This window comes from Bos grunniens, chromosome 12 (assembly GCF_055505025.1).
Source record: "Bos grunniens cultivar Pamir isolate PY7600 chromosome 12, Bosgru_T2T1.0, whole genome shotgun sequence".
Taxonomy (NCBI): Eukaryota; Metazoa; Chordata; class Mammalia; order Artiodactyla; family Bovidae; genus Bos; species Bos grunniens.
In genome coordinates, this window is record NC_141176.1 from 52,827,171 (window position 1) to 52,854,405 (window position 27,235).

Consider the following 27,235-nt stretch of genomic DNA (forward strand, 5'->3'; position numbering starts at 1 on the left):
TCCCAGGTAACAAATAAAGCCAGCGGCTAACAAGCCTTCTGATGAATTGGCCCTTTAGAAGTAAACAGATTCTCTTGTGTTCTTAGAATTGTCAGGCTTACAGATATGAATGCATCTTTGTGGAGGCAAAAACAAGACAACAAACAAGCAAAAATTTAAAAACCCATAGCAAAATATTTTGAAATGCTTATTGTTCTCATAGGAGAAGCTGTTTCAATAGAAAGAGGATGATATATTAGCGTGTAAGGTGAGCAAAACATGCTATGTTCCTTAGAGTCCTAACTGATATGTTCCAGAGAAAAGACCCACCCCAAATTTAAGTCAGCTGCAGCCAAGATGTAATCCTGTACGTATAGTCTTTTCATTGCCCTGTCAGTAAAGTGGGAATTCTCAGAATGGTGGGAACTCACTGGAGCTGGTGATTTAATCAACCTAATTTGACCCATATTATTCTAGTGCTGCAGATGGAAAAATGTGGACCTGGGCCCTGGAAAGTCCCTGCTAAGGGAGGTAAGATATGTACACATGATAACTCACTCATTCATAAATGCTAATTGCTTCAATCATGTCCAACTCTTTGTGACCCTATGGACTGTAGCCCTCCAGGCTCCTCTGTCCATGGGATTCACCAGGCAAGAATACTGGAGTGGGTTGCCATGTCCTCCTCCAGAGGATCTTCCCAACTCAGTGATCAAACCCTTGTCTCCTATATCTCCTGCACTGGCAAGCAGGTTCTTTACCAGTAGCACCACCTGGGAATGCCAACTCACTCATTAGAAGGCCTTAATACATGCTGCTGCTGCTGCTGCTAAGTCGCTTCAGTCGTGTCCGACTCTGTGCAACCCCGCAGATAGCAGCCCACCAGGCTCCCCTGTCCCTGGGATTCTCCAGGCAAGAACATTGGAGTGGGTTGCCATTTCCTTCTCCAACGCATGAAAATGAAAAGTGAAAGTGAAGTCGCTCCAGTCGTGCCCGACTCTTAGCGACCTCATGGACTGGAGCATATCAAGAGTTTGAAGGACAAATAAGTATAAGCAACTCTGAATTTCCAGGCATAGAAAAAAATGAAGAAATTCCACTTTTAGTTTATTTGTTTGCATAAGTATTTGCTAATTTTGTACCTTATACATTTCTGTATCTTATACATCACTGTATCATTCTAGAAAAATTGTGCTACTAAATTTTGAAATAATTTAGTTCTCAAATCCCAAATAGTAGTATTAGTGGGGCAAAATTAATCTTTTCAAGCAAAGAACTAAAGTGGGAGAATGGAAGGATGCTTAGTAATGCCAGTTAAAATGCTTTTTTCACCCCCTAACATAGTTCTGTTGCAGTTGTAAAGTAACTGAATTTGGTTGTCTAAAAAGTATTTGCTGGGGCCATGTCAATTGGTTTAATGATAGTGTACAATTTTTAGTAGGAGTTACTGGAAGTTTGACCATCCCAATGGAAAAGAAATGCAAAAAAGCAAAATGGCTGTCTAAGGAGGCCTTACAAATAGCTGTGAAAAGAAGAGAAGTGAAAAGCAAAGGAGAAAAGGAAAGATATAAGCATCTGAATGCAGAGTTCCAAAGAATAGCAAGAAGAGATAAGAAAGCCTTCCTCAGCGATCAATGCAAAGAAATAGAGGAAAACAATAGGATGGGAAAGACTAGAGATCTCTTCAAGAAAATTAGAGATACCAAGGGAACATTTCATGCAAAGATGAGCTCTATAAAGGACAGAAATGGTATGGACCTAACAGAAGCAGAAGGTATTAAGAAGAGGTGGCAAGGATACACAGAAGAACTGTACAAAAAAGATTTTCACGACCCAGATAATCACGATGGTGTGATCACTTACCTAGAGCCAGACATCCTGGAATGTGAAGTCAAGTGGGCCTTAGAAAGCATCATTACAAACAAAGCTAGTGGAGGTGATGGCATTCCAGTTGAGCTATTCCAAATCCTGAAAGATGATGCTGTGAAAGTGCTGCAGTCAATATGCCAGCAAATTTGGAAAACTCAGCAGTGGCCACAGGACTGGAAAGGTCAGTTTTCATTCCAATCCCAAAGAAAGGCAATGCCAAAGAATGCTCAAATTACTGCACAATTGCACTCATCTCACATGCTAGTAAAGTAATGCTCAAAATTCTCCAAGCCAGGCTTCAGCAATAAGTGAACCGTGAACTTCCAGATGTTCAATCTGGTCTTAGAAAAGGCAGAGGAAGCAGAGATCAAATTGCCAACATCTGCTGGATCATGGAAAAATCAAGAGAGTTCCAGAAAAACATCAATTTCTGCTTTATTGACTATGTCAATGCCTTTGACTGTGTGGATCACAATAAACTGTGGAAAATTCTGAAAGAGATGGGCATACCAGACCACCTGATGTGCCTCTTGAGAAACCTGTATGCAGGTCAGGAAGCAACAGTTAGAACTGGTCATGAAACAACAGACTGGTTCCAAATAGGAAAAGGAGTACGTCAAGGTATATTGTCACCCTGCTTATTTAACTTACATGCAGAGTACATCATGAGAAACGCTGGACTGGAAGAAACACAAGCTGGAATCAAGATTGCTGGGAGAAATATCAATAACCTCAGATATGCAGATGACACCACCCTTATGGCAGAAAGTGAAGAGGAACTCAAAAGCCTCTTGATGACAGTGAAAGTGGAGAGTGAAAAAGTTGGCTTAAAGCTCAACATTCAGAAAACGAAGATCATGGCCTCTGGTCCCATCACTTCATGGGAAATAGATGGGGAAACAGTGGAAACAGTGTCAGACTTATTTTTTGGGGCTCCAAAATCACTGCAGATGGTGACTGCAGCCATGAAATTAAAAGACGCTTACTCCTTGGAAGGAAAGTTATGACCAACCTAGATAGCATATTCAAAAGCAGAGACATTACTTTGCCAACAAAGGTTCGTCTAGTCAAGGCTATGGTTTTTCCAGTGGTCATGTATGGATATGAGAGTTGGACTGTGAAGAAGGCTGAGCGCTGAAGAATTGAGGCTTTTGAACTGTGGTGTTGGAGAAGACTCTTGAGAGTCCCTTAGACTGCAAGGAGATCCAACCGGTCCATTCTGAAGGAGATCATCCCTGGGATTTCTTTGGAGGGAATGATGCTGAAGCTGAAATTCCAGTACTTTGGCCACCTCATGGGAGGAGTTGACTCATTGGAAAAGACTCTGATGCTGGGAGGGATTGGGGGCAGGAGGAGAAGGCTGAGGATGAGATGAGGATGAGATGGATGAGACGGCTGGATGGCATCACTGACTCGATGGACATGAGTCTGACTGAACTCCGGGTGTTGGTGATGGACAGGGAGGCCTGGCATACTGCGATTCATGGGGTCGTGAAGAGTCAGACATGACTGAGCGACTGAACTCGAAGTTTTCTAAGAATGTTGATTCATCCCAAATCACATTGTTCTACACATGGCGTCTATTGGGTTTTAACAAAAACCCCTTGGCTAATTGCAGGTAGGAAATAACTATACGACAAAACTGTTTTCACGGATGGTGTTGGTTTTGTCTTAGAGCCAGTACAATGGGTTTCTTAGCAATACACTTCCTGTAATCAAGGAGGCATTGACACGCACGTAGAGGATAAGATGGAAATTGATATCTAGGGCTGTCCTGAAGGTGTTGAGAGTATACTTGCTCAGAAATAACTGTTCTCTATTTTAATTAAATTAAAAGCCATTTTAATCACAACTTAAATAATTGAGATTGGAAAAAAAATTTTTTTTTTTACAGTAAAGATGCCTAAACTTGGCTACAGAGAGATTTTTATAGCTGGAGTATGACTCACCTGAGTCTTAAGGCACAAATTATCCCCCAAATTGGGGATAGAGCCAACTCTAAGATTCTATGCCTGAGAGATGGGGAAAATTTCAAGAAATGTGAAAAATGTAAAGAAAAGCCTGAAGGGAAAATTTTCTTGTTCCCTTACCCATATATCTCAGTAATCACATGAAGTTACCCAACCAGTCTTTGTAGATCTGCCCTGCTCTGCTCCAAAGCAACAGAAGAGCATATAAAACAGCAACAAACTGGCTCTGTGCTTTTACCTAATTGCAGAGAAGCTTCAAAGAAAGTATTCAGCTCTTTTGTATTGAAGTGCAGGCATTGGCAAACTACAGCAGCTACGTGCATGCTCAGTTGTGTCCGACTCTGCAACACCATGACTGTAGCCCACCAGGCTCCTCTGTCCATGGGATTTCCTAGGCAAGAATACTGGAGCATGTTGCCATTTCCTCCTTCAGGGGATCTTCCCAACCCAGGGATTGAACTGTAGTCTCCTGCATCTCCCACACCCGCAGATGGATTCTTTACTATTGTGCCACCTGGGAAGTCCAGCAAACGACAGACTGTGAGCCAAATCCTCCTGCTGTCTGTTTTTGTATCACCTGAGAAATAAGAGTATTTTCTATAGAAGAACGTTTGCCATTTATTTGATGACAGGACACACTAATTTTGACCCCCATTTCAGCAATCACTGGCAAAAGAATTCCATTCATCTTGTTAGAAGACCTGTATTACAAAAAATTATACTCAGTTAATATTATGATATTTTTATTTTTTTGATGTTCCACACAGCTTATAGGATATTAGTTCCCTGACCAGGGACTGAGCTTAGGTCTTTGGCAATGGAAGCACAGAGTCCTAACCACTGGACCACCATGGAATTCCCATATTTTAAATAAAAATTTTTTATACGCTTGTTTTCTCACTTCTATATAATTTATATATAATATCCATTTTTGCCTCTTGACCCACAAAGCCTAAAATATTTACAATCTGAGATTTTGTACAAAATGTTTTCTAACTTTGTTGTAGTGAAGGAAATAGATGATCTGTGTAGTTATAGCTGTTTCTGACATCTCATCTTGCACAGCTAATCAGAAAATGATCGGTAACGTTCATCACCCCGTCAAGATACACTTGACTTTTCATCAATTCCTATACTTTTAGTGAACATGTGTGTGTGTGCTTAGTCTCTCACTCGTGTCCGACTCTCTGCAGCCCCATAGACTGCAGCCTGCCAGGCTCCTCTGTCCATGGGGATTCTCCAGGCCAGAATACTGGAATGAGTTGTCATGCTCTCCTCCAGGGGATCCTGCCAACCCAGGGATCCAACCCAGGTCTGCCACACTGCAGGTGGATTCCTTACTGACGGAACCACCAGGAAAGCCCATCAGGTCAGGTCAGGTCAGGTCAGTCGCTCAGTTGTGTCCGACTCTTTTCAACCCCATGAATCACAGCACGCCAGGCGTCCCTGTCCATCACCAACTCCCGGAGTTCACTCGGACTCACGTCCATCGAGTTAGTGATGCCATCCAGCCATCTCATCCTCTGTCGTCCCCTTCTCCTCCTGCCCCCAATCCCTCCCAGCATCAGAGTCTTTTCCAATGAGTCAATTCTTCGCATGAGGTGGCCAAAGTACTGGAGTTTCAGCTTTAGCATCATTCCTTCCAAAGAAAATCCCAGGGCTGATATCCTCATGATGGTGTGATCACTCACCTAGAGCCAGACATCCTGGAATGTGAAGTCAAGTGGGCCTTAGAAAGCATCACTATGAACAAAGTTAGTGGAGGTGATGGAATTCCAGTTGAGCTATTTCAAATCGTGAAGATGATGCTGTGAAAGTGCTGCATTCAATATGCCAGCAAATTTGGAAAACTCAGCAGTGGCCACAGGACTGGAAAAGGTCAGTTTTCATTCCAATCCCAAAGAAAGGCAATGCCAAAGAATGCTCAAACTACCGCACAATTGCACTCATCTCACACACTAGTAAAGTAATGCTCAAAATTCTCCAAGCCAGGCTTCAGCAATACGTGAACTGTGAACTTCTAGATGTTCAAGCTGGTTTTAGAAAAGGCAGAGGAACCAGAGATCAAATTACCAACATCCGCTGGATCATCGAAAAAGCAAGAGGGTTCCAGAAAAAATCTATTTCTGCTTTATTGACTATGCCAAAGCCTTTGACTGTGTGGATCACAAGAACCTGTGGAAAATTCTGAAAAAGATGGGAATACCAGACCACCTGACCTGCCTCTTGAGAAACCTGTATGCAGGTCAGGAAGCAACAGTTAGAACTGGACATGGAACAACAGACTGGTTCCAAATAGGAAAAGGAAAGCCCATAACCCTGAGAAATTCATTTGTTTCACATGATATTGATGAAGGTCAATTTGAATTTGAGATATTCAGCTGGTAGATGGTTTTTCTCACATGTATCTTCTTGGTAGGGATGGCTAGAAGTCTGGGCTCATTTGTGACTATTCACCACAGCACACATGTCCTCTCCAGCATGGTGGTCTCAGTAAAGTTGAAATTAGATGGTAGCATTCAGGAAATGTTGGGTGGAAGTTTCAAGCCTAGAAGTCCTAGAGTTACTTCTACCATCTTCTATTGGTCAAGAAAGTCACAAAGACCAGCCCAGATTCAAAGTGAGGAAATGCCTTCTGGTTTTGGCTTGTTAAATTTTTTTTTAAATGACTATTTATTTAAATCCCAAATGGGTTTTAAAAATGATCAATTAGTTTTCTTGAATATACTATAACATTCTTTTTCTACTCTGTTCTGTAATATAATAAATTATATTTATTGATTTTTCAAATGTGACACCACCTTTGAATTCCTAGCAAAACCCCCATCTTGGTCAAATACTTTTTATATATTGATTAATATTTTACAGGGCTTCCCTGGTGGCTCAGATGGTAAAGAACCTGCCTGCAATGCAGAAGACAATACTTTGTCTAAACTTTTACATCTGTGTTTTTGACAGAGACTCACCTGTAGTTTTCTGTCTTACAACTTCCTTGTCAGCTGTTGGTCTAAAAATTATGATGGCTTCATAACTGAGTTGCTAGTTTTCTCTGTTTTTGATTTGCTGGAAGAAATTAGTGCTCTTTCTTTCTTAACTTCACCTGTTGGGTAATTTGAACCTGGAGGTATATTTTGTCTTTTGTTTTTCTTGGGATGGTTCCAAATTTTGGATTGAATTTCTTTAATATATATAAGACTATTCATTGTATTTATTCTTAAATGAATTTTGGTATATTGTGTTTTTCTAGGATTTGAGCACTTCATCTACATTTTCAAATTCATCGACAAAAGGTTGTTAGTAATCTCTCATTATTATTTATTTTATTAATGACTCCAGCATTTGTACTGATGTCCCCATTTTCCTTCCTGTAGTGATTATTTGTGATTTTTTTTCTCATGTCTTAATTGGCTGTGCTAGAGATTCACACATTTTATTTTTTTCAAAGAACTGTTTGACTTTTTAAAAATTTTTATTAGCCTCTGTTTTTAAAATATGTTTTCCTTTTTATTTGTTTAATTTTTGCTATTTTTCTAAATTCTTTATGTTGGTATATACATCATTGACTTTAGTCTTTTTTATCTAAATATGTATTTAAGGCTATAAAATTTCCTCTTAAGAATTATTTTAGTTCATTTTACATATTCCTGATATATTTTATTTTAATTATCACTTAGTTTAAAAATTGTCTGATATTTATTGTGATTTTCTCTTTGACTCATTAGTTATTTAGAAGTTTTGGAGATAATAAATAGACTAGGGTTTAAAACTTATTTTTTCTTACTAAGTTCTTGCTTAATTCCACTGTAGTCAGAGAGCACTTGCTGACTACATGGCCCAGCCTAGCTTCAATTTTTCATGTTCCATATGCACTTTGAAAGCATGTATATTCTTATTTGTTGAATACAATGCTTTAAATATGTCTATTATGTCAAATTTATTAATCATCAGTGTGTATAAGTTTAGTTGCTCAGTCGTGTCTGACTCTTTGTGACCCCATGGACTGTATGTAGCTCACCAGGTTTGTCTGTCTATGGAATTCTCCGGGCAAGAATACTGGAGTGGGTAGCCATTCCCTTCTCTAAGGATTGAACCTGGGTCTCCCAAGTCTCCTGCATTGCAGGCAGATAATTTACTGTCTGAGCCACAAGGGAAGCTCCAAATTTATGAATGATGTTATTCAAATCTTCTCTATCTGTTAATATTTTTCCACAGTTATTCTATTAGTAACTAAGAGAATTGTGTTAAAGTATCACACTTTGTGGATTTGTCTTATTCTCCTTTTCAGTTCTGCAAATTTTTATTTCTGTATTTTGAAACTGTGTTATCTGATGCATACAAATTTACCTTTTTTATATCTTTCTTTCCAACTGTCCCTTTTAACAGTAGGAACACATTTTATCTCTAGGAAACCTTATTGTCTTAAGGTCTATTTGTCTAATAATTATAACTCTTACAGTTTCATTTTTCTATTGCTTTTATTTGTGAAATCTTTTCCATTCTTTTAGTTTCAGTAATTTTTATGTCAGATGTTTTGTCAAAAGTTTTACTTTCATTTTAGGTTCAAAGGATTTGTTGACAAAAGAAAACATTCATTACAGACAAATAAACAATTTCCATTTTTCATAGAAGATTATTTGACAATTTCAATATACAATTATTAAAAGAAAAGAAATAGAAACAATAGAGAGAAGTAACAGTGTTTACATCACCAAATTGGGCTGACCTATATCCAGACTTGAACAGTGCTGCAAAGTCCCTTGTTAATAGCAATCTGAGTCCCAATTGGGAAAGGGTCCCAGGTAATATGTCCACCCCACGGTTGAGACTTCAAATTGCAGTTTTGGGGACTCCCATTTATAATCCCATTTTGCATTTATAATGCAAAATTGCAGTTCGGGTTTTCCTTTAACTTTTACAGTGCTGTTTGTTTTACCTCTTAAGTTATAAGTCTTAGACCCTGGAGGGTTGGCCAGGCCTCCAGGGCTTGAGATTCCAAGACCCACCCTCTTGCTTATTTAAAACAAGGCTTGACTTTATGGTAACAGTTTGTGTGCTTGAAGTCAGGGCTGTGGTCCAGGCAGGGTTTAGGCATGGTCAGAAGTCAATCAGAGGCCTCCTCTCCTACTTATAAAGCCTGAACAAGACAACCTCCGTTGTAATTTCTCTAACATTGAAGTTATATCTCTTATTTTTAAAAGTTTACTCTGTCCTTTAATTAGGATATTTAGTCCATTTAACTTTAATGCAATAGTGACATATTTGAGCTTAAATTTACCACATTAATATTGTTTTTCTCATTTTCCCTGATCTATCTTCCATTTCCTCTCTTTTTCTTATTGACAAGAAATTATATCTCATTATTCATTCATTCATTAGCATTCTATTCTCCCCCAGCTGCTAGCTGTGTGCACATTCTTTTATCATCCTTTTCATATTACTCTAGAGGTTATAACATGCATCCTTTACATATTAGTGCATAACATTTTTTTTTTTTTGGAAATGCTGTTATGTATTTAGGCCTTAGAAAATATTTTTAATTATTTAATATTAACTTAGATTTATCAACACATTTCTCCTTTCAATGATGTTTTATTCTTCCTTGAATTTTCATACTTTTAATCTGGAATTGTTTTTCTTATGTCTGAAGAACTTCATTCAGTGTTTCTTTTAGTGTGGTTTACTATAAATTAAATCTTTCTGTTTTTGTTTTTCTGAAAATGCCTTTTTGGGTAATTTTTAGAGAACATTTTCCTTGAAAAATAGAATTTTATTTCAGTACTTTAAAAATGTCATTTGTGATGATTAATTTTATAGCTCAGTTTGCTTGGGCCATAAGATGTCCAGACATGGTCAAACAATATTTTGAGTGTGTGTGAGAGGGTAATTCTGTAGGTCATTTGTTCTTGGGTAGATTTCCCTTTTTATCTTCAGAACATTGACATCTTCTACTCTCTTCCCAGAATCGTGAAAAATACTTGCTTTGCTTCCAGTGGAAAGGTTCTTATTTCTGATACTGTTCTTTTTGTTTTTAATGGAATTAATCCCTTTATTTCCAGTATGAATTGATTGATCTACATCTATTTTTTAAAGGAGAATAAAACTTAATTCAGGCCTGAGGTACACTAGCTATAAAGGGTCTATATGTATAGAACATTTTAATAATTTTGATGGTTACTGTTGTATCTTTTGAAAATGGAAATTTATAATTGAGTAGAATCAAACTTAGCCAGATTTTCTTAACAGTTTGGCTGCAATATCACACCATTGGAGTATGCTTAGTCACTCAGTTGTGCCCGATTCTCTGCGATTCTCTGTAGCCCACTGGGCTCTTCTGTCTGTGGGGATTCTCCAGGCAAGAATACTGAAGTGGGTTGCCATACATCCTCCAGGGGATCTTCCCAACCCAGGGATCAAACCCAGGTCTCCTGCATTGCAGGCAGATCCTTTACCAACTGAGCCACCAGGGAACCCCACACTATTGGCATATGTATTTTGCCACTAGCTTTTACAAGAATAAAGTAGGTATAGATTTAAAGCAGATCTATATCTTATTCCAATAATCTGAGAACTTTATATGTTATTTTGTGAAATGTTTGAGTCACTGTAAATTTCACCTATTGTCTATGTAGCTAAGCAGTTGAAAGACCAAATTACAGTAAATAAAATCTAAACACCTATCACTAAATAATATCACTGAGCAGGTCAAATTTGTCTTTTGTAAGTCAGAATTTTTTGGTTAGCGAAAAAATTTAAAGTTAAATAAATGTATTTAGTATTGTGCAGGTCTTTGGGAAAACATTATGTCATGCCTCTGTTATTTTCCTGCATGAAGAAACCATAAATATATGCTTTTCGGAAGTCAGATGTTCTTTGAAAAGGTTTTGAACATGGTTGGTCTTTGAGAACAGAAAAGTCTCTGTTAGTAGTAACAGGGACTAACAGACTAAGAGCTATCTTAGCAGCAGATGACTCTGATAGTTCACTGCATTTTAGCAATTAAGAATGAAGAAATCTTTGTCAGAATCATGTATTCATTTACTTGTCAACAATGCCTGTCATCATAAAGCCTAGGTGAAAATTGTTCTTTCAAGATTTATCATGTTTCCTGGTTCAAAAAGCTTCTATAGCCAAAATGACACTGAAATCTGAAATATCTAATTCTTTCCTTCTCAGCTTTGTCTGATTTGCCAATTGCTCCCTGAACTTTGGCAACTTTCAATAAATCAGGTTGATTAATTCCTTAAATTTCTGATTCTAGTCCCATTAATTTACATGAATGAAAACTTTATTGTGAAGATGAAAAAATTATCTTCACTAGACTTATGGAAATCATTACCAGTTATTGCTTTGTGAAATTTTATTAAAAGTAAAGTTGAAAAAAAATCAATTTTCTGGGATAATAGTAAATTATGTGAGTGCTTGTTTTTCCTAAAGTGGCTCTTTACTAATTTTATCTTTGACAGTTTCCATTACTGGGTCTATAGTACAACATTCTTTCCCTACATTTCAAAACAGATATTAAAACATAAGGAATACTATGGGAAAATAATGGTTGACAATCTATTATTGTTTAATACTGGAGATCAAATGGTTGAAAAAAAATGGAAGCTTTAAAATAGTGATTTTGTTAATGATCAAAGTCCAAAGTTTGTTTTTAAATTCTTACTTTAAGTGACACAAAATTGTGTATTTATCAATGAAGTTCTTTTTGGTTTCAAAGTAAATTTTGGTTTTCTACTATAAATTTTTGTTGTACATATTTTGATTTTCTAGCGTCATTAGCTTCCCTTTTCCTCTCTGATATAATTTACTTATGTCTTTCACTTCATGATTAATGATTTTTTTCACATCGCATTTCTATTCCATGTTGTTTAATAACAGCTGCATCTATTATTATGCCTTTCATTCCATGCATGATTCTTTCTCTTATTCCCTCTGACCTTGCATGGAACTTGCATATGTATTTATCTGGGTTTGTAGCAGGTTTTTTGCAATACTAAGCAGGCCTTTCAGGGATTTACCCAAGATTTATTAAGCACCTAGGACGTGCCAATCAGTGTGCTATATTTTAGAGATAAGATAAAGATAGTCCCTTTGAGCTCTTTAAGATTAGGGGTTATGTCTTTTTCATCCTGTATCGATAGTGTTGGACACATGCCTGACCCATAGCAGACCTTCCATAAAATTGTTCATGAAAGTATTTCCCCAAACCCACCTGCCCTGTGAAGTATTCCATCTATATTGACTATTTCCTCTTAGTTCCAATAATGTTCGATCAAATTTGGGGGACCATTCCATGTACCAATCAGTAAAATATAGGGGGGGGCAAATATTATTCTTTGATTTCCAAATGACATTGACGGCTAGGGCAGTAATTGCCTGGGCACAAGGAATGCGCATTGTGCAAAAGATCGCTTCAGGGACTTCATTGCTGCGTTGAGCTGGGTTGGAATGAAGCATTATGGGTGAGTTGCTGACTCTCTGGTTAGGATGTCTGCTGTAGAAAAAGCAATCAATCTGCTAGCACTAGCTTCAAGAGGCTGCATCTGAAGTATACCTTCTGTTTTGTGACCCAGAGACCAAAAAGTTGATGAATGTACAATGTAAAATGAAATTAGTTTGTGTATTTTGAAGGTTTACAGTGTAATTAATTGTGTTCATATCACAAATGAAGAGAATAACACATAGTAAGACATGCAAAATGAAGACATTTGTGAAATTAATTTGATTTTTATTTCTGAGTAAAATAGCACACACATATTTTTAAACTTCAGAAATGCATTCCACACCAGTCAGAATGGCTGCGATCCAAAAGTCTACAAATAATAAATGCTGGAGAGGGTGTGGAGAAAAGGGAACCCTTTTACACTGTTGGTGGGAATGCAAACTAGTACAGCCACTATGGAGAACAGTGTGGAGATTCCTTAAAAAACTGGAAATAGAACTGCCTTATGATCCAGCAACCCCACTGCTGGGCATACACACTGAGGAAACCAGAAGGGAAAGAGACACGTGTACCCCAATGTTCATCGCAGCACTGTTTATAATAGCCAAGACATGGAAGCAACCTAGATGTCCATCAGCAGATGAATGGATAAGAAAGCTGTGGTACATATACACAATGGAGTATTACTCAGCCATTAAAAAGAATACATTTGAATCAGTTCTAATGAGGTGGATGAAACTGGAGCCTATTATACAGAGTGAAGTAAGCCAGAAGGAAAAACATAAATACAGTATACTAACGCATATATATGGAATTTAGAAAGATGGTAACAATAACCCAGTGTACGAGACAGCAAAAGAGACACTGATGTATAGAACAGTCTTATGGACTCTGTGGGAGAGGGAGAGGGTGGGAAGATTTGGGAGAATGGCAATGAAACATGTAAAATATCATGTAGGAAACGAGTTGCCAGTCCAGGTTCGATGCATGATGCTGGATGCTTGGGGCTGGTGCACTGGGATGGCCCAGAGGGATGGTATGGGGAGGGAGGAGGGAGGAGGGTTCGGGATGGGGAACACATGTATACCTGTGGCGGATTCATTTTGATATTTGGCAAAACTAATACAATTATGTAAAATTTAAAAATAAAAAAAAAAAAAAAAAAAAGAAATGCATTCCAGAAAAATCTTAATCACTATTTCCTGACCTTTCTTCTCTGGGTAATCAAAATGACATGTTCCCATTCAATCATTCCATTATTCCCTTCTTGACCTTGCAAACTTGGCTTAAGATAATTTCTTTTCAGCCAAACTACTTCTCAGAACTGTGAAACCACTGGATTTATACTTGAAAGAGTCAATTTGTGTATCCCTTGGCATTCGGTTGACATGTCCTTCTGAAATCTCATTCTTTGTTTTGCCTAGTTCTCTTGTGAAGAATGCATTGCTGACTAATTTTAACAGCTCCTCCCTTTTTTTCTAGATAAGGTGTTAGTCTTCATGCTTTACGGAGTTTTGCCTTTTTCAAGATCAGACTTGTTCAATGCCATTTCCTTCCTTCAGTTGTTTCCTTTGTGAGGAAATTACCATTTCAGGGGCAAAGGAATTGATAAAAGATAACTCTCTCAGTCAAGTCTGTTTTATCTTGTTTACCAAAAGAGGATATGAAAGGAGTCTACTTCCAAGGGGAGGTTTAAATGACTGAGAAGAGAAAGGAAGCAAAATGAAATCTAACAACCTAAAGAACAAAGACATGGAATTTGAAATAAAAAATATAAATCTATCTATACATTTCTGACATATTTAATCAAAATTTTGACCAAAGTTCTTTGTCCATAAGACTTCACACAAGTTCAGAATATTGTTCAGTTAATTTTTACTTTCATCTAAAATAAATTTTGTCAAGCGTCTTCTTGTTAAAATATTTTAGAACCAAACCCACAACACAATTACATCTAATTACATCTCCAGAAATGACATTAGGCTTTCTAAAGGAACATCAATCTACTTAGAAATGTGAGATCCATATTTTTAAGCTTGTTTTTACACAGATGCTTTTTTTCTATAGGCAGCATGATGCAGTGGAAAGAATACAAGATTCTGGAATTAGAAAAACTGGGCATGAGTCCCAGACTCTGCTACCAGCTGTGTGACCTTGGGTAAGTCACTTAATCCATCTGAGGCTGTTTTCCTGCCTATCAAATGAAAATGAAAGATACCAAACTTTCAGGTTTGGTGTGCCAATTAAATTGTGAAATTGCTTTGTGAGTCATAAAGCATATTGCCAAGGCTAATTATTTCATTTCAGATTAATTCAAATATTGCTCTAAATTGGTATGTCCCCAAACAAAACAAATGACTGCTAATGCCTGTAGTTCTATCTTAATTTTTTTCCCCCTTTGGAGAAAACTTTTAATTAGCCAACTGTCCATGTGTTTGAAAATCTTAAAAGAATTATTGTATACTTGAATCATCCAAATACAAAAAAATATAAGACTCCTTTAAGAGAACCTCCTTGAGGCTGAATCATTTTACCCGTATCTCAAGTTTGGTTCTATTCCCAAGTTGGTTCTATTCTGAAACGAAACCTATTCTCCTTAAGAGAAGCCTCTTTAGGCTGTGGATTATGTAAGCGAGAAAAAAGTTTAAATGAAAGCATAGACACAGGGGCAGTTTATTCATTACATAAAGTAGGTACAGTGCCAAGGATCCACTCTACTCTTAGAGGTCAATGAAAATGTTTTACTCTCTTTTGAAACTGGAGGAAAGACATGAACTTTAGGTCAAAGAAAATGTTGTAGTATACAATATTATGGGGCTTCCCAGGTAGCACAGTATTAAAGAATCAGCCTGTCAATGCAGGAGACTCAAGAAACATGGGTACCATCCCTGGGTCGGGAAGATTCCCTGGAGGAGGACATGGCAACCGACTTCAGTATTCTTGGCTGGGAAATCTCAGGAACAGAGAAGCCTGGTGGGCTACAATCCATGGGGGTCGCAAAGAGTAGGACATGATTCAGTGACTGAGCACATGCACATACAATATTATATATTTATCTTTATACCAGTAAGTCATAAATGTAACCTGTAACATTTGTTGTAGCCCTGGGTAAGCTAAGATGAATTCTTTGAGGAGTCCAGTTATCTGAAGTTCAAGGCACACGAAGACATTGTTCTAACATTGTCAGGAATCACAGATGTGAAGCAATTAGTTCTATCTTGGGAAATAGGAAAGGCTTTGCAGATTGTTGTTGATGTTTAGGCTTTGCAGAGCTGATATTTACATCAGTTATTTGAGGATAAATATGTTTTCTGCAGGTGAAGATAGTGGGAAGGGCATTTCTGGGAGAAAAAGCAGCATAAACCAAGGAATAGAGTTATGGAAAGAGGGTGTTTGATCTTGGCAGTGGTCAATAACCAATAATGCCTTTCTCAGTATAAAATCATAAGGAAAAATTCTGTTACTTCTATTGCTAAATCTTACTCAAGTAGTTCTTGTCCAGTATTTTGCATGAAAATATTTTAGAGCTAAACTCCAAATTACATGAACATCTGTGGCAATACCTAATGAGTAAGCAGTTGGTTCTTCAAAGAGTTAATGGGCTTAGAAAGAATTACTAGGGATATTGTATCAAGAATAAGCAAAGTATTTTATGTAGCAGTTTTTCTTTGATTGCAAGCAATAGGAACTGATGCTATCTAATTCAAACAGAAAAGAAACAAAAGGGGGAAGAAAGAGAGGATGCTGTTCCTAGAAACACATATGATAATCTTTTTGAACTTTGAGTGGTATTCTCCTTTTGTCACAACTGAACCAAGTAATCTCCACCTACACAGGTTCTATTTAACCCCAGAGACCATTGGACCAATCCCATCCTTTGTCAGAACCTCTAGGTCAATACTTAGGTTAACAAAAACATGAAGTTGCTCAGTCATGTCCGACTCTTTGCGACCCCATGGACTGTAGCCTACCAGGCTCCTCCGTCCATGCGATTTTCCAGGCAATAGTACAGGAGTGGATTGCCATTTCCTTCTCCAAGGGATCTTCCCAACCCAGGGATCGAACCCGGGTCTCCCACATCATAGACAGACGCTTTACCGTCTGAGCCACCAGGGAAGTCCAATATTTAGGTCACCCCGCACCAAATATGCAAGCATCTGATATGTGCTCAGCTTTTTTAATAACATGTGTGCCTTGCTTCAAGGCTGATATGAATGATGTGGTTAGCAAACTGTGTTAATTCTGTTCCCCAAAACAAGTCCTCACATTATAGCCTAGTTCTGTGGTCCTCTATCCTCTTATTGATCTCTCTCTGTTCGCCATCAACCACATCTCTGCTTTTTATCTCTAAGGACCTATGAACAGTGTTGTTACTTATGCCCTAACAATGCACTTGATTAGTAATTAATACTGATATATTCTTACCTATTGAGACATCCTTTGGCAGGGTCATGATATCTGTTCTGACTAGTTTGTGCTCATATATGTACCAGTGGTTAGATATGTTCATGTCATTCTTGCCCATAATCAGCATTTAATTTGACATCTGATGGCATCATTGGAATCTCATTATGAAGATAGTAAATGCAGATCTTTTGTGTGGTGAAATATTACCTCTCCCCTTCCTTTAAGGATCAGCTAGAAGTATTTGTCCACCAGAAAATGTTATTTTCTGAACTGGACTGTTTTTATTACTTACAAGGCCAGGCATGCATGACTCTAATCAGAACTGTTGATCGATTAGACTTTTAGTATATGTTTGCCAAATATGCCAGGATTTAGGGACAAAAGGATAAATTCGCAATGAATTTTGTCTGCAAGGAACTCACTGAGTAGGGCTTCTATTCATGAATTTTGCTGTTTATTACTTTATTCAGAACTTTATTCCCAGGTAGCTCAAATGGTAAAGAACCTGCCTGCAATTCAGGAGACCTGAGTTCAATCCCTGGGTCGGGAAGATCCCCTGGTGAAGGGCATGACACTCCAGTATTCTTGCCTGGAAAATTCCATGGACAGAGGAGCCTGGTGGGGTACAGTCCATGGGGTCACAAAGAATCAGACATGACTGAGTGACTAACACTTTCACTTTCACTTTATATTTGTTAAATTTAAAATTATGGTAGATTTCTTACTGACTTAAAAGTGTGTATGATTAATTAGATTCAGAAATATGTTTAAGAGTATTACAATTTGCTTGAAAGGTGATTGGATAGACCTTTGGAAAAATCCATGCAAGTAATCTATCAAATGCTCCTTTATCTGTCCGTCCATCCATCCATCCATCCATCCATCCATCCATCCATCTAGTTATTTGGTGGTTGGATTCATCTGTCTTCCAGGAAATGTGCTTACAAACACAAAAAGACTCCCAAGGAGCTTACAGACTAGTGTAGAAATAAACACACAAATGAACAGTTACAATGCGCTCCTGGAGGTAAACTTACATGTGGATGAACTCACACAAGTTCTAGGGAATACAGTGAAAATGATCCTGTAATCTGGAGGATGTACCTCTGGATTTGAATTTCAGCTCGGTTCTTGTTAAAGCTATGGCTTCAGGTGACTTGGGCTTCCCTGATGACGGCTCTGCAGGTAAAGAATCCACCTGAAATGCAGCAAACTCAGGAGACCTGGGCTCCACCCCTGGGTTGGGAAAGTCCCTTGGTGGAGGAAATAGCAACCCACTCCAGAATTCTTGCCAAGATAATCATGGACAGAGGAGCCTGGCAGGCTACAATCCAAAGGGTCAGAAAGAGTTTGGCTTCCCCTGTGGCTCATCTGGGAAAGAATCCGCCTGCAATGTGGGAGACCTGGGTTCGATCCCTGCGTTGTGAAGATCCTCTAGAGAAGGGAAAGGCTATCAACTCCAGTATTCTGCCCTGGAGAATTCCATTGACTGTATACTCCATGGGGTCGCAGAGAGTCGGACACAACTGAGCAACTGTCACTTCACTTCACAAAGAGTTGGACACTCATTGAGTGACTGAGCCACCTCCTCGAGTGACTTATTTAACAACTTTATGTCCCAGTCTCCTCATTTATTATATATGCATAATGTCATTTGTCTGATAAACAACAAATGCCCTTCATGTTACCTACCTTCTGTCTCCTCAGCTCTCTATTGTTCATCTCTAAACTTTGGTTTCTTTGTCTCAGAATGGAAAGGCTTTATGATTTGGGAATGATCTCCCAATCTTGAAAAAAGTGCATTCATTACTTATGGTCAAAATATGCAGTGTGTTTTGTAAATACAGTAAAGCTTTATTAATAGCCTCGGTTAGTCTCAAATGCACCCTCTTTTTCAGGACTTGGCACATCCTGTACCTGCAGATCTCTGTCCCTTGTGCTTACCTGGCTGACACCTGCTCATCTTTCAGGTCTCTGGCTAGAGGTCGCTTTCCCCCAGATTATTCCCACAGGTGATCTCCAGGGGGCTAATCTGTGAATTTCTCTGGACTCTACTCACCCTATCAAAATAGCCACAACAGTATAGCAACCCCCACATAAATGGCAAAATTTGAGGTTGCTAACCTTCTAGGGTGTTTCCCTTAAAAAAATGTCAGTGACAATGACTCTTCCAATAGATCCTTCTGGGAGCAACTGTATTGTTTACTCTAGAGAAAGAGAATCTATTTATATTTCATCTTCTCAATGCAAAAGGTGGACACTAATTATTAATGGCTAACATGTATAAATCATTCACTACATGCCAGGCACTATGCCAGGCACCCTATATGCATTATTTCGTTTACTCCTAATATTCACTTTAAGGAACAGGTTTATGAATAAAACAGGCATGCAGATGAAGAAGTGGTGACTTCAGAAATCCAAATAAACTGCTTACCATTACACAAATTCAGTTCAGTTCAATTCAGTTGCTCAGTTGTATCCAACTCTTTGCAACCCCATGGACTACAGCACGCCAGGCTCCCTGTCCATCACCAACTCCCGGAGCTTGCTCAAACTCATGTCCATTGAGTTGGTGATGCCATCCAACCATCTCATCCTTTGTCACCTTCTCCTCCTGCCCTCAATCTTTCCCAGCATCAGGGTCTTTTCAAATGAGTCAGTTCTTCGCATCAAGTGGCCAAAGTATTGGAGTTTCAGCTTCAGCATTAGTCCTTCCAATGAATATTCAGGACTGATTTCCTTTAGGATGGACTGGTTGGATCTCCTTGCAGTCCAAGGGACTCTCAAGAGTCTTCTCCAATACCACAGTTCAAAAGCATCAATTCTTCAGTGCTCAGCTTTCTTTATGGTCCAACTCTTACATCCATACACAACTACTGGAAAAGCCATAGCTTTGACTAGATGGACCTTTGTCAGCAAAGTAATGTCTCTGCTTTTCAATATGCTGTCTAGGTTGGTCATAGCTTTTCTTCCAAGGAGCAAGTGTCTTTTAATTTCATGGCTGCCGTCACCATCTGCAGTGATTTTGGAGCCCAAGAAAAGAAAGTCTGTCACTGTTTCCATTGTTTCCCCATCTATTTACCATGAAGTGACAGGACCGGAAGGCATGATCTTTGTTTTTTGAATGTTGAATTGTAAGCCCGTTTTTTCACCCTCCTCTTTCACATCAAGGGGCTCCCTAGTTCCTCTTTGCTTTTTGCTATAATGTTAACATACTATAAGCTGTAAGACAAAGCAAGGCCACGAAAGCCCCAAACACCAAAGCTTCAAAATAAAAGCCAGAACACTATTGGCTTAATAGTAGCTTTTCAGGGAGAGGAAAAAAAAAAAAAAAAGGCCTTATATACACATAGCAGTTATGAGATGATCCTGAGGTCAGATGTTTTTGTATTCAGGAGTGTCAGAGGCAAGTTTGAACTCAGGACTGCATGGCTTCAGAACCAATAATTTTACTATTATTCTCTGCTCTTCCAGTTCAAAACATCAGTCCTCAACTACGAGATACTTGTGAAATGCTCATGAAGAAAATAAAATTCTTATAGAAAATTGTGAAAATCGGAAAATATAAAACCAAAGGAAAATATAAAAAATGCCCCCAAATCAAAACAAAAACACCATTAAATTCAAACTTGCCAGCAACATTTAAAATAAATACACAAAATATAGACTGTGAATTATGTACCTGTCACTTTATATAATTTATCTCATTTAGTCTTCTTAACAGTTGTATAAAGTAAATGTATTATTCTAATTCATATTTAACAAGTGAGGAACTGAGGCACAGAATCTGCCCAGTTTATATACTAATAAAGGGTAGAGTTTGTATTAGATCTAGAGAGACCACAAACTGTGGAACTGGTAGAAAATTCTATAATTTCCCAGATCACAGATCAGATCGGATCAGATCAGTCGCTCAGTCGTGTCCGACTCTTTGCGACCCCATGAATCGCAGCACGCCAGGCCTCCCTGTCCATCACCAGCTCCCGGACTTCACCCCGACTCACGTCCATTGAGTTAGTGATGCCATCCAGCCATCTCATCCTCTGTCGTCCCCTTTTCCTCCTGCCCCCAATCCCTCCCAGCATAGAGTCTTTTCCAATGAGTCAACACTTCGCATGAGATGGCCAAAGTACTGGAGTTTCAGCTTTAGCATCATTCCTTCCAAAGAAATCCCAGGGCTGATCTCCTTCAGAATGGACTGGTTGGGTCTCCTTGCAGTCCAAGGGACTCTCAAGAGTCTTCTCCAACACCACAGTTCAAAAGCATCAATTCTTCGGCACTCAGCCTTCTTCACAGTCCAACTCTCACATCCATACATGACCACTGGAAAAACCATAGCCTTGACTAGATGGACCTTTGTTGGCAAAGTAATGTCTCTGCAAAAGAATATGCTATCTAGGTTGGTCATAACTTTCCTTCTAGGGAGTAAGCGTCTTTTAATTTCATGGCTGCAGTCACCATCTGTAGTGATTTTGGAGCCCAGAAAAATAAAGTCTGACACTGTTTCCACTGTTTCCCCATCTATTTCCCATGAAGTGGTGGGACCGGATGCCATGATCTTCGTTTTCTGAATGTTGAGCTTTAAGCCAACTTTTTCACTCTCCACTTTCACTTTCATCAAGAGGCTTTTGAATTCCTCTTCACTTTCTGCCATAAGGGTGGTGTCATCTGCATATCTGAGGTTATTGATATTTCTCCCAGCAATCTTGATTCCAGCTTGTGTTTCTTCCAGTCCAGCATTTCTCATGATGTACTCTGCATATAAGTTAAATAAGCAGGGTGACAATATACAGCCTTGATGTACTCCTTTTCCTATTTGGAACCAGTCTGTTGTTCCATGTCCAGTTCTAACTGTTGCTTCCTGACCTGCATACATATTTCTCAAGAGGCAGATCAGGTGGTCTGGTATTCCCATCTCTTTCAGAATTTTCCACAGTTTATTGTGATCCACACAGTCAAAGGCTTTGGCATAGTCAGTAAAGCAGAAATAGATGTTTTTCTGGAACCCTCTTGCTTTTTTGATGATCCAGCGGATGTTGGCAATTTGATCTCTGGTTCCTCTGCCTTTTCTAAAACCAGCTTGAACATCAGGAAGTTCACGGTTCACATATTGCTGAAGCCTGGCTTAGAGAACTTTGAGTATTACTTTACTAGCGTGTGAGATGAGTGCAATTGTGCAGTAGTTTGAGCATTCTTTGGCATTGCCTTTCTTTGGAATTGGAATGAAAACTGACCTTTTCCAGTCCTGTGGCCATTAGTCAAGAGAAATGTTTGCTGTTGAAGCAAGGCTTTTATCATGGGGAATCTGGTTTGCTGTGGAAATGAGATTCTTCCATACCCTCTATTTTCTGCCACATCTTAATTTTGCCAGCTCCGGTTTTGACAATCATGGTAATTTTAGGAACATGATCCCACAAAAGCCTAAAAGTAACAACATTGTAATTTTGGGGTACATATTTTAGTGTACCTAGACTAAAAGCTCTTTGTGGTCCGGTGGTATGGTTTGTTCTTGGGTATATTACAGTCTGGAACAGCCAACGAACTCAAAACATACTTGTCGAGTGAATGAACCATATAGGAAATTGAGTGCAAGCAAGTTGGATTTAAAATTAAACAAAGAATATATATATCATGAAGAATATATTATCAAAGATTTAAACAAAGAATACATATCATGTGGTCACCAGGCCACAACCAACCTCTACAGGGCTTTTTACAAATTAGAAGAGTTATCCCTCAGGTTGGATAAATTAGGAAAAGGAATCCACTTGATAGATGTCTTCTTTCTGACTTCCTCTCTGCTCATCCTCTCCCCAACCCAGAAGATAAGCCTCCTCTGGAGAGCTATGGAGTCCAGCTAGGCAAATAAAGCTTAGATTTCCAAACTCATTTGCACCCACCTTGATCATATGCATTTAAGCAGTGCACAAAATATATAACTGTATGGGATGGTCTAGTTTATTTCATTTTCTCCTTGATTTTTTTTTGGGAGGGTAGGGCAAGTATCCTTTTGTATTTCTCAATCAAGAAAGTACCAGTCTGCCTAGTTTGAAAAGATATAAAATAATTACATTCTAATGATTTATACCTTATTAAACATCCATGTCATGCTTTATTTTTCAAGGAAAATGCATTAGGTAGATTAGTTCCTTCCCTTCTAATACTGTAATCTATAAATAATAGGCCCTTTTGAGATTTTGAAAACCAAAAACATTGAACTCTGAGCCTGGAAATTTTAGTAATGAAACATTCAGTGAATTTTCTTATTTTCTTATGCGTTCTTATTTTGTGTTAGAAGAGCCACCACTAGAAAAAAGAAAAATGCGCTTAAAAAATTAGCCAAGCCACAGTCTAAAAAACTTGAAATCACTTTTTTCTCTTCCAGACATATACACAGCTTTTCTGTGCTAGGTAAGAATTTAGGGGCAACCTAAGTCACAGTAAAACACACACACACACACACACACACACAGAAATTCAGTTGGAATTAGCAACTCTCTAAACAGCTCCAATTAATTGCATGTAACTATCATAATGATAGTTCTTCAACAGGAATTTGTTAAAGCTGAAATCTTAAAACTCCATTTCATCTCACTTAGACATACACACGTTCCAAATATTAAGGAATTAAAACCAACATTTACTTTGTGTTTACTTTTAATAAGGACTACAGAATCTTTCTTTAATTTTAGACACTATTAGAGGAAGAGAATGTTTCAATTCAGTTTGCCAGTCCTCAGGTTAGACTATTGATTTCCTGTCTCCAAATCCATTTAGAAATGTAATCTCTGTGGATGCATTTTAATATCTATTGTCCCTAATCCGCATCTTCTCCTTTAAGTTTCTCACTCATTAAGCTGAAGCAACAAAGTAGGGAAAATCTTAATGATGAAGAAGAGAACTTCACTAGCTCTAAGCTGTGATTCACTCTGTTGCATGGGTGGTGCCCGGATATAAGTGGGCTCTGTTTTTCCCATCGGTAAATAAGGCAGAGACAGCTCTGACAGGAGAACACTTGAGCATTAGTGAAAAACATTACCTAAGTGTTTGAAGAAAAGCTAATCCGAGTGTTAGGATTGCTAATGCCTTCCAATATTGGTTGCATGAGTGCTATGTCACTTCTTGCTTAAATAAACAAAGTGAAGTCATTCACTCGTTTCCGACTCTTTGCGACCCCATGGACTGTAGCCCACCAGGCTCCTGCATCCATGGGATTTTCCAAGCATGAATACTGGAGTGGGTTGCCATTTCCTTCTCGCTTTAATAGAAACATTAATTTGTAACACCTTTAAAATGATGTGGTTTCCTGATGTCAAAGCACTTTTTATGGTTCAAGTTGGTTTTACCATTGGCTTTACCAAGAAAGTGCACACCCTGCAGGCTTCCCTGGTGGCTCAGATGGTAAAGCAAGTGCACACCCAGGATTGGCCTCTATCTGCACCAGCAGGACTGGAAAACAGAGGGTTTGGACCAGCTGGGAGACAGTTTTGAGTGGTAATTAAAGAGCAAGGGTTTTAAAGACTTGCCTTTGAACCCCAGCTTGTATCTTACAGCATGAGTTTGGGCAAATTGTTTAATCTCTAAAAGGCTTTGTTTTCTTCTTTTACAACAGCCCCAACTCTAAATGATCATTTAAAGGATTAAATTAGATGGTGATAGTGCAAGTAAAGCATTTAGCACCTAACCTGGCACTTGGTTCTCAGTAAGTAACAGCTTTTTTCTGCCATTTATGTATGATCCTGGAGCATCTCTTTTGGTCTAAAATTTCCTTCTCAGGGGTTGAATTGTTAAGTCCTAGGGACAGCAAAGAGTCGGACATGACTGAGCGACTGAACTGAACTGAGCTGAGGGACAGCTAAAATGAAACAAAACTTTGGAGACTTTTAAGTTTCTACAAAATATATTGCCAAGAGTAGCTACCAAATTAGCTTTAATATGCTTTAAATGCTTTCCAATAACTTGGTTAGATATATACTACAAATAAAAATAATAATGATAAATCTTAGAAAGATAATAACATTAAAGATTTCTATTTGTTCAAGGTAAACTTTATTCTCCAGTGACTTTAAATATACAATTTTAAGCACTTATAATAATGGCAAAATTATGTAGCATTTTTCATATTTTATAGATAAATCATTCTCAGAGAGATTATAGAACCTGTCACAGGCTGCACAGCTAGTGAGCAGAAGACCTGGGATTCAAAACCAGGACTTTGTTTTGCTCTTTAGTCTTTGTTCTTTCTACTACCCCAGCTTTATGCTCAGAGAATACGCCAAAAGTTTCAGGAAATGTGTCCTTCCATTTACAGGGAGCAATAATCAGCAGGTGGTTTTGTCTCCTCATTGAATACTAAATATTTTGCTGCCAATTTTACAATTTACATTCAAAATCCTACATTCTCTTCTTTGCTAGAATCCAGAATCCCTTTAGCTGATTAAATTATTTCCATTGGTGTGGATTTCAATTCAGTCTAATAGCAACAAGACCCCGTCTTGACAAAGGATGTGCTGCTGTTAGGGGTTTTTCTGAGATGCAATTCTTTCATAACATTTTCAGTCAGATGAATCTGAGCACAACATTATTCATATCTGTATAGTCCATGGCAGATAAAAATTATATTGTAGGAAATAATGTTACTTCTAGTGGAGCTTATCATAAGATTTAAAAAATGATATAAAAGAAAGAAGAATCAATATGTTTTTAGGAGAACAGATCACAGGACACATCAAAGACGAATAAGACATGGACCACTTAGGAGGAAGAGACAGAGCTAGTAACAAGATTAGAGGTTCCAGGAGAGAGAAATGTGTATGACATAGTAGGGGCAAAAAGAGGGGGATGGTCTGACTTATGGGAATTTGGAAAACTCCTCAAAAAGTTAAAAATCATTTAACTGAGTGTTGACCAGTGAATGTATGCTTCCAAATGACGGAGGAGAAGACAGGAATGTGCAGAGCAGTTAAAGCTCACATGATGACGTAAAACGTCAGACAACTTGGAAACAGACCGATAGAAATTATCCAAGAGGGACACAAAACAGAACACAAGCAGAATGTAGGCCTGTGTCCAACCATGTCAGCAATTACTTTAAATGTTCGTGAACTAAATCTGTGCTGTTTAGTATGGCTGACACTGCCATATGTGGCTATTTAATTATAAATTAATTAAGTACAATAAAAAATTCAGTTTCTCAGTTGTATTAGCCATATCTCAAGTGCTCAATAGCTACATGTGGATAGTGGCTACCATATTATATAGTCTAGAGGTAGAACATTTCCATCATCCCAGAAAGTTCTATTAGATGATGTTGGAAACAGAGAAGATCAAAATGAACTTTAAAAAATTACATGTTGTCTACAAGAGATACACTTTAAGTGTAAAGATATAAAAAGATATACCATAAAAATGTCAGATAAAGCATTCTTCAAGACAACGAGTATTGTTAGAGGTAAGTGGGATTATTTCATAATGATAAAAGAATCAATTCATCAGGAAACCATAACAATTATAAATGTTTGTATACCCGTGTGTGTGTGTTTTTTTTTTTTTTTCTTGACACCAACCAATTCTCTGACACCAACTGTGGTCCTACATTCAATTCAATTTATTCAATTCTGATACTAACTATCCAGACATGGTATAAGCAAAAGAGTTAAGGACTGAATCCTAGAAGACTGCCCCTCACTTCAGACACCAACCAGAAATGGGGTCCCCAGGAGACTTACACTTCTTCCAGACAGAATACAGGTTTAGAGTTTCTCTTGACCCTGCCTCAGATACAATACTTTCCTAAAATAAATCACAGAATTCAGGAAAGTACTTTGCTTAAAAAATTATCCGTTTACTGTAAAGTGTACAACTCAGAACAACAAATGGAAAACATGTATCATGCAAGGTATCAGGGGAAGGGGTGCAGAGCATCCATGTTCATTCTGGGCACATCACTTCCTGGCACCTTAGGGTGTCCACCAGCCCAGACACTCCCCAAACCTGGTCTTTAAGGGTTTTTTTTAATGAAAGTTTTATCATGTAGACGCCATTCATTAAATTACTTGTTATTGGACTTCCCAGGTGGCGCTAGTGGTAAAAAACTGCCTGCTACTCCAAGGAAACAAGAGACGTGGGTTCGATCCCTAGGTCAGGAAGATCCCCTGGAGACAGGCATGGAAATACACTCCAGTATTATTGCCTGGAGAATCCCATGACAGAGGAGCCTGGTTGGCTACAGTCCATAGGGTTGCAAAGAGCTGGACACGAATGAAGTGACTTAGCATGCAGAAAGGTGACCAGCCCACATCCTAAAGCTACCTAGGGCCCTCTCATGAGTTATCTCATTAGTACATTAAAAGACAGGAAATTCTGGGGGTTCTAGGAGCCCTGTATCTCTACCAGGACTGGGGATGAAAACCATATGTTTATTTTTCATTATATCACAGTGGCTAATAACTGTGCTTCCAAATACATGAAGCAAAATTAACAGAATTAAAGGGAGAAATAGGCAATTCCACAGTCATATTTGTAGATTTAAACATTCCTCTCTCATTAATTGATAGATAAA

At 38.3% G+C, this 27,235-nt stretch overlaps 1 long non-coding RNA gene across 4 annotated transcripts in view; it reads left to right on the forward strand.

Annotated features, from left to right (window-relative positions):
• Positions 1-27,235, forward strand: part of LOC147361772 (uncharacterized) — a 117,846-nt gene that overhangs the window by 23,966 nt on the left and 66,645 nt on the right. For 2 of the 4 annotated variants that reach the window (XR_015138245.1, XR_015138247.1), the window contains exons 3-4: positions 457-510; positions 14,332-14,422. This is a non-coding gene — a long non-coding RNA (uncharacterized LOC147361772). The remainder of the gene's footprint in view (positions 1-456; positions 511-14,331; positions 14,423-27,235) is intronic. The other 2 variants (XR_015138246.1, XR_015138248.1) reach the window with 1 other exon arrangement.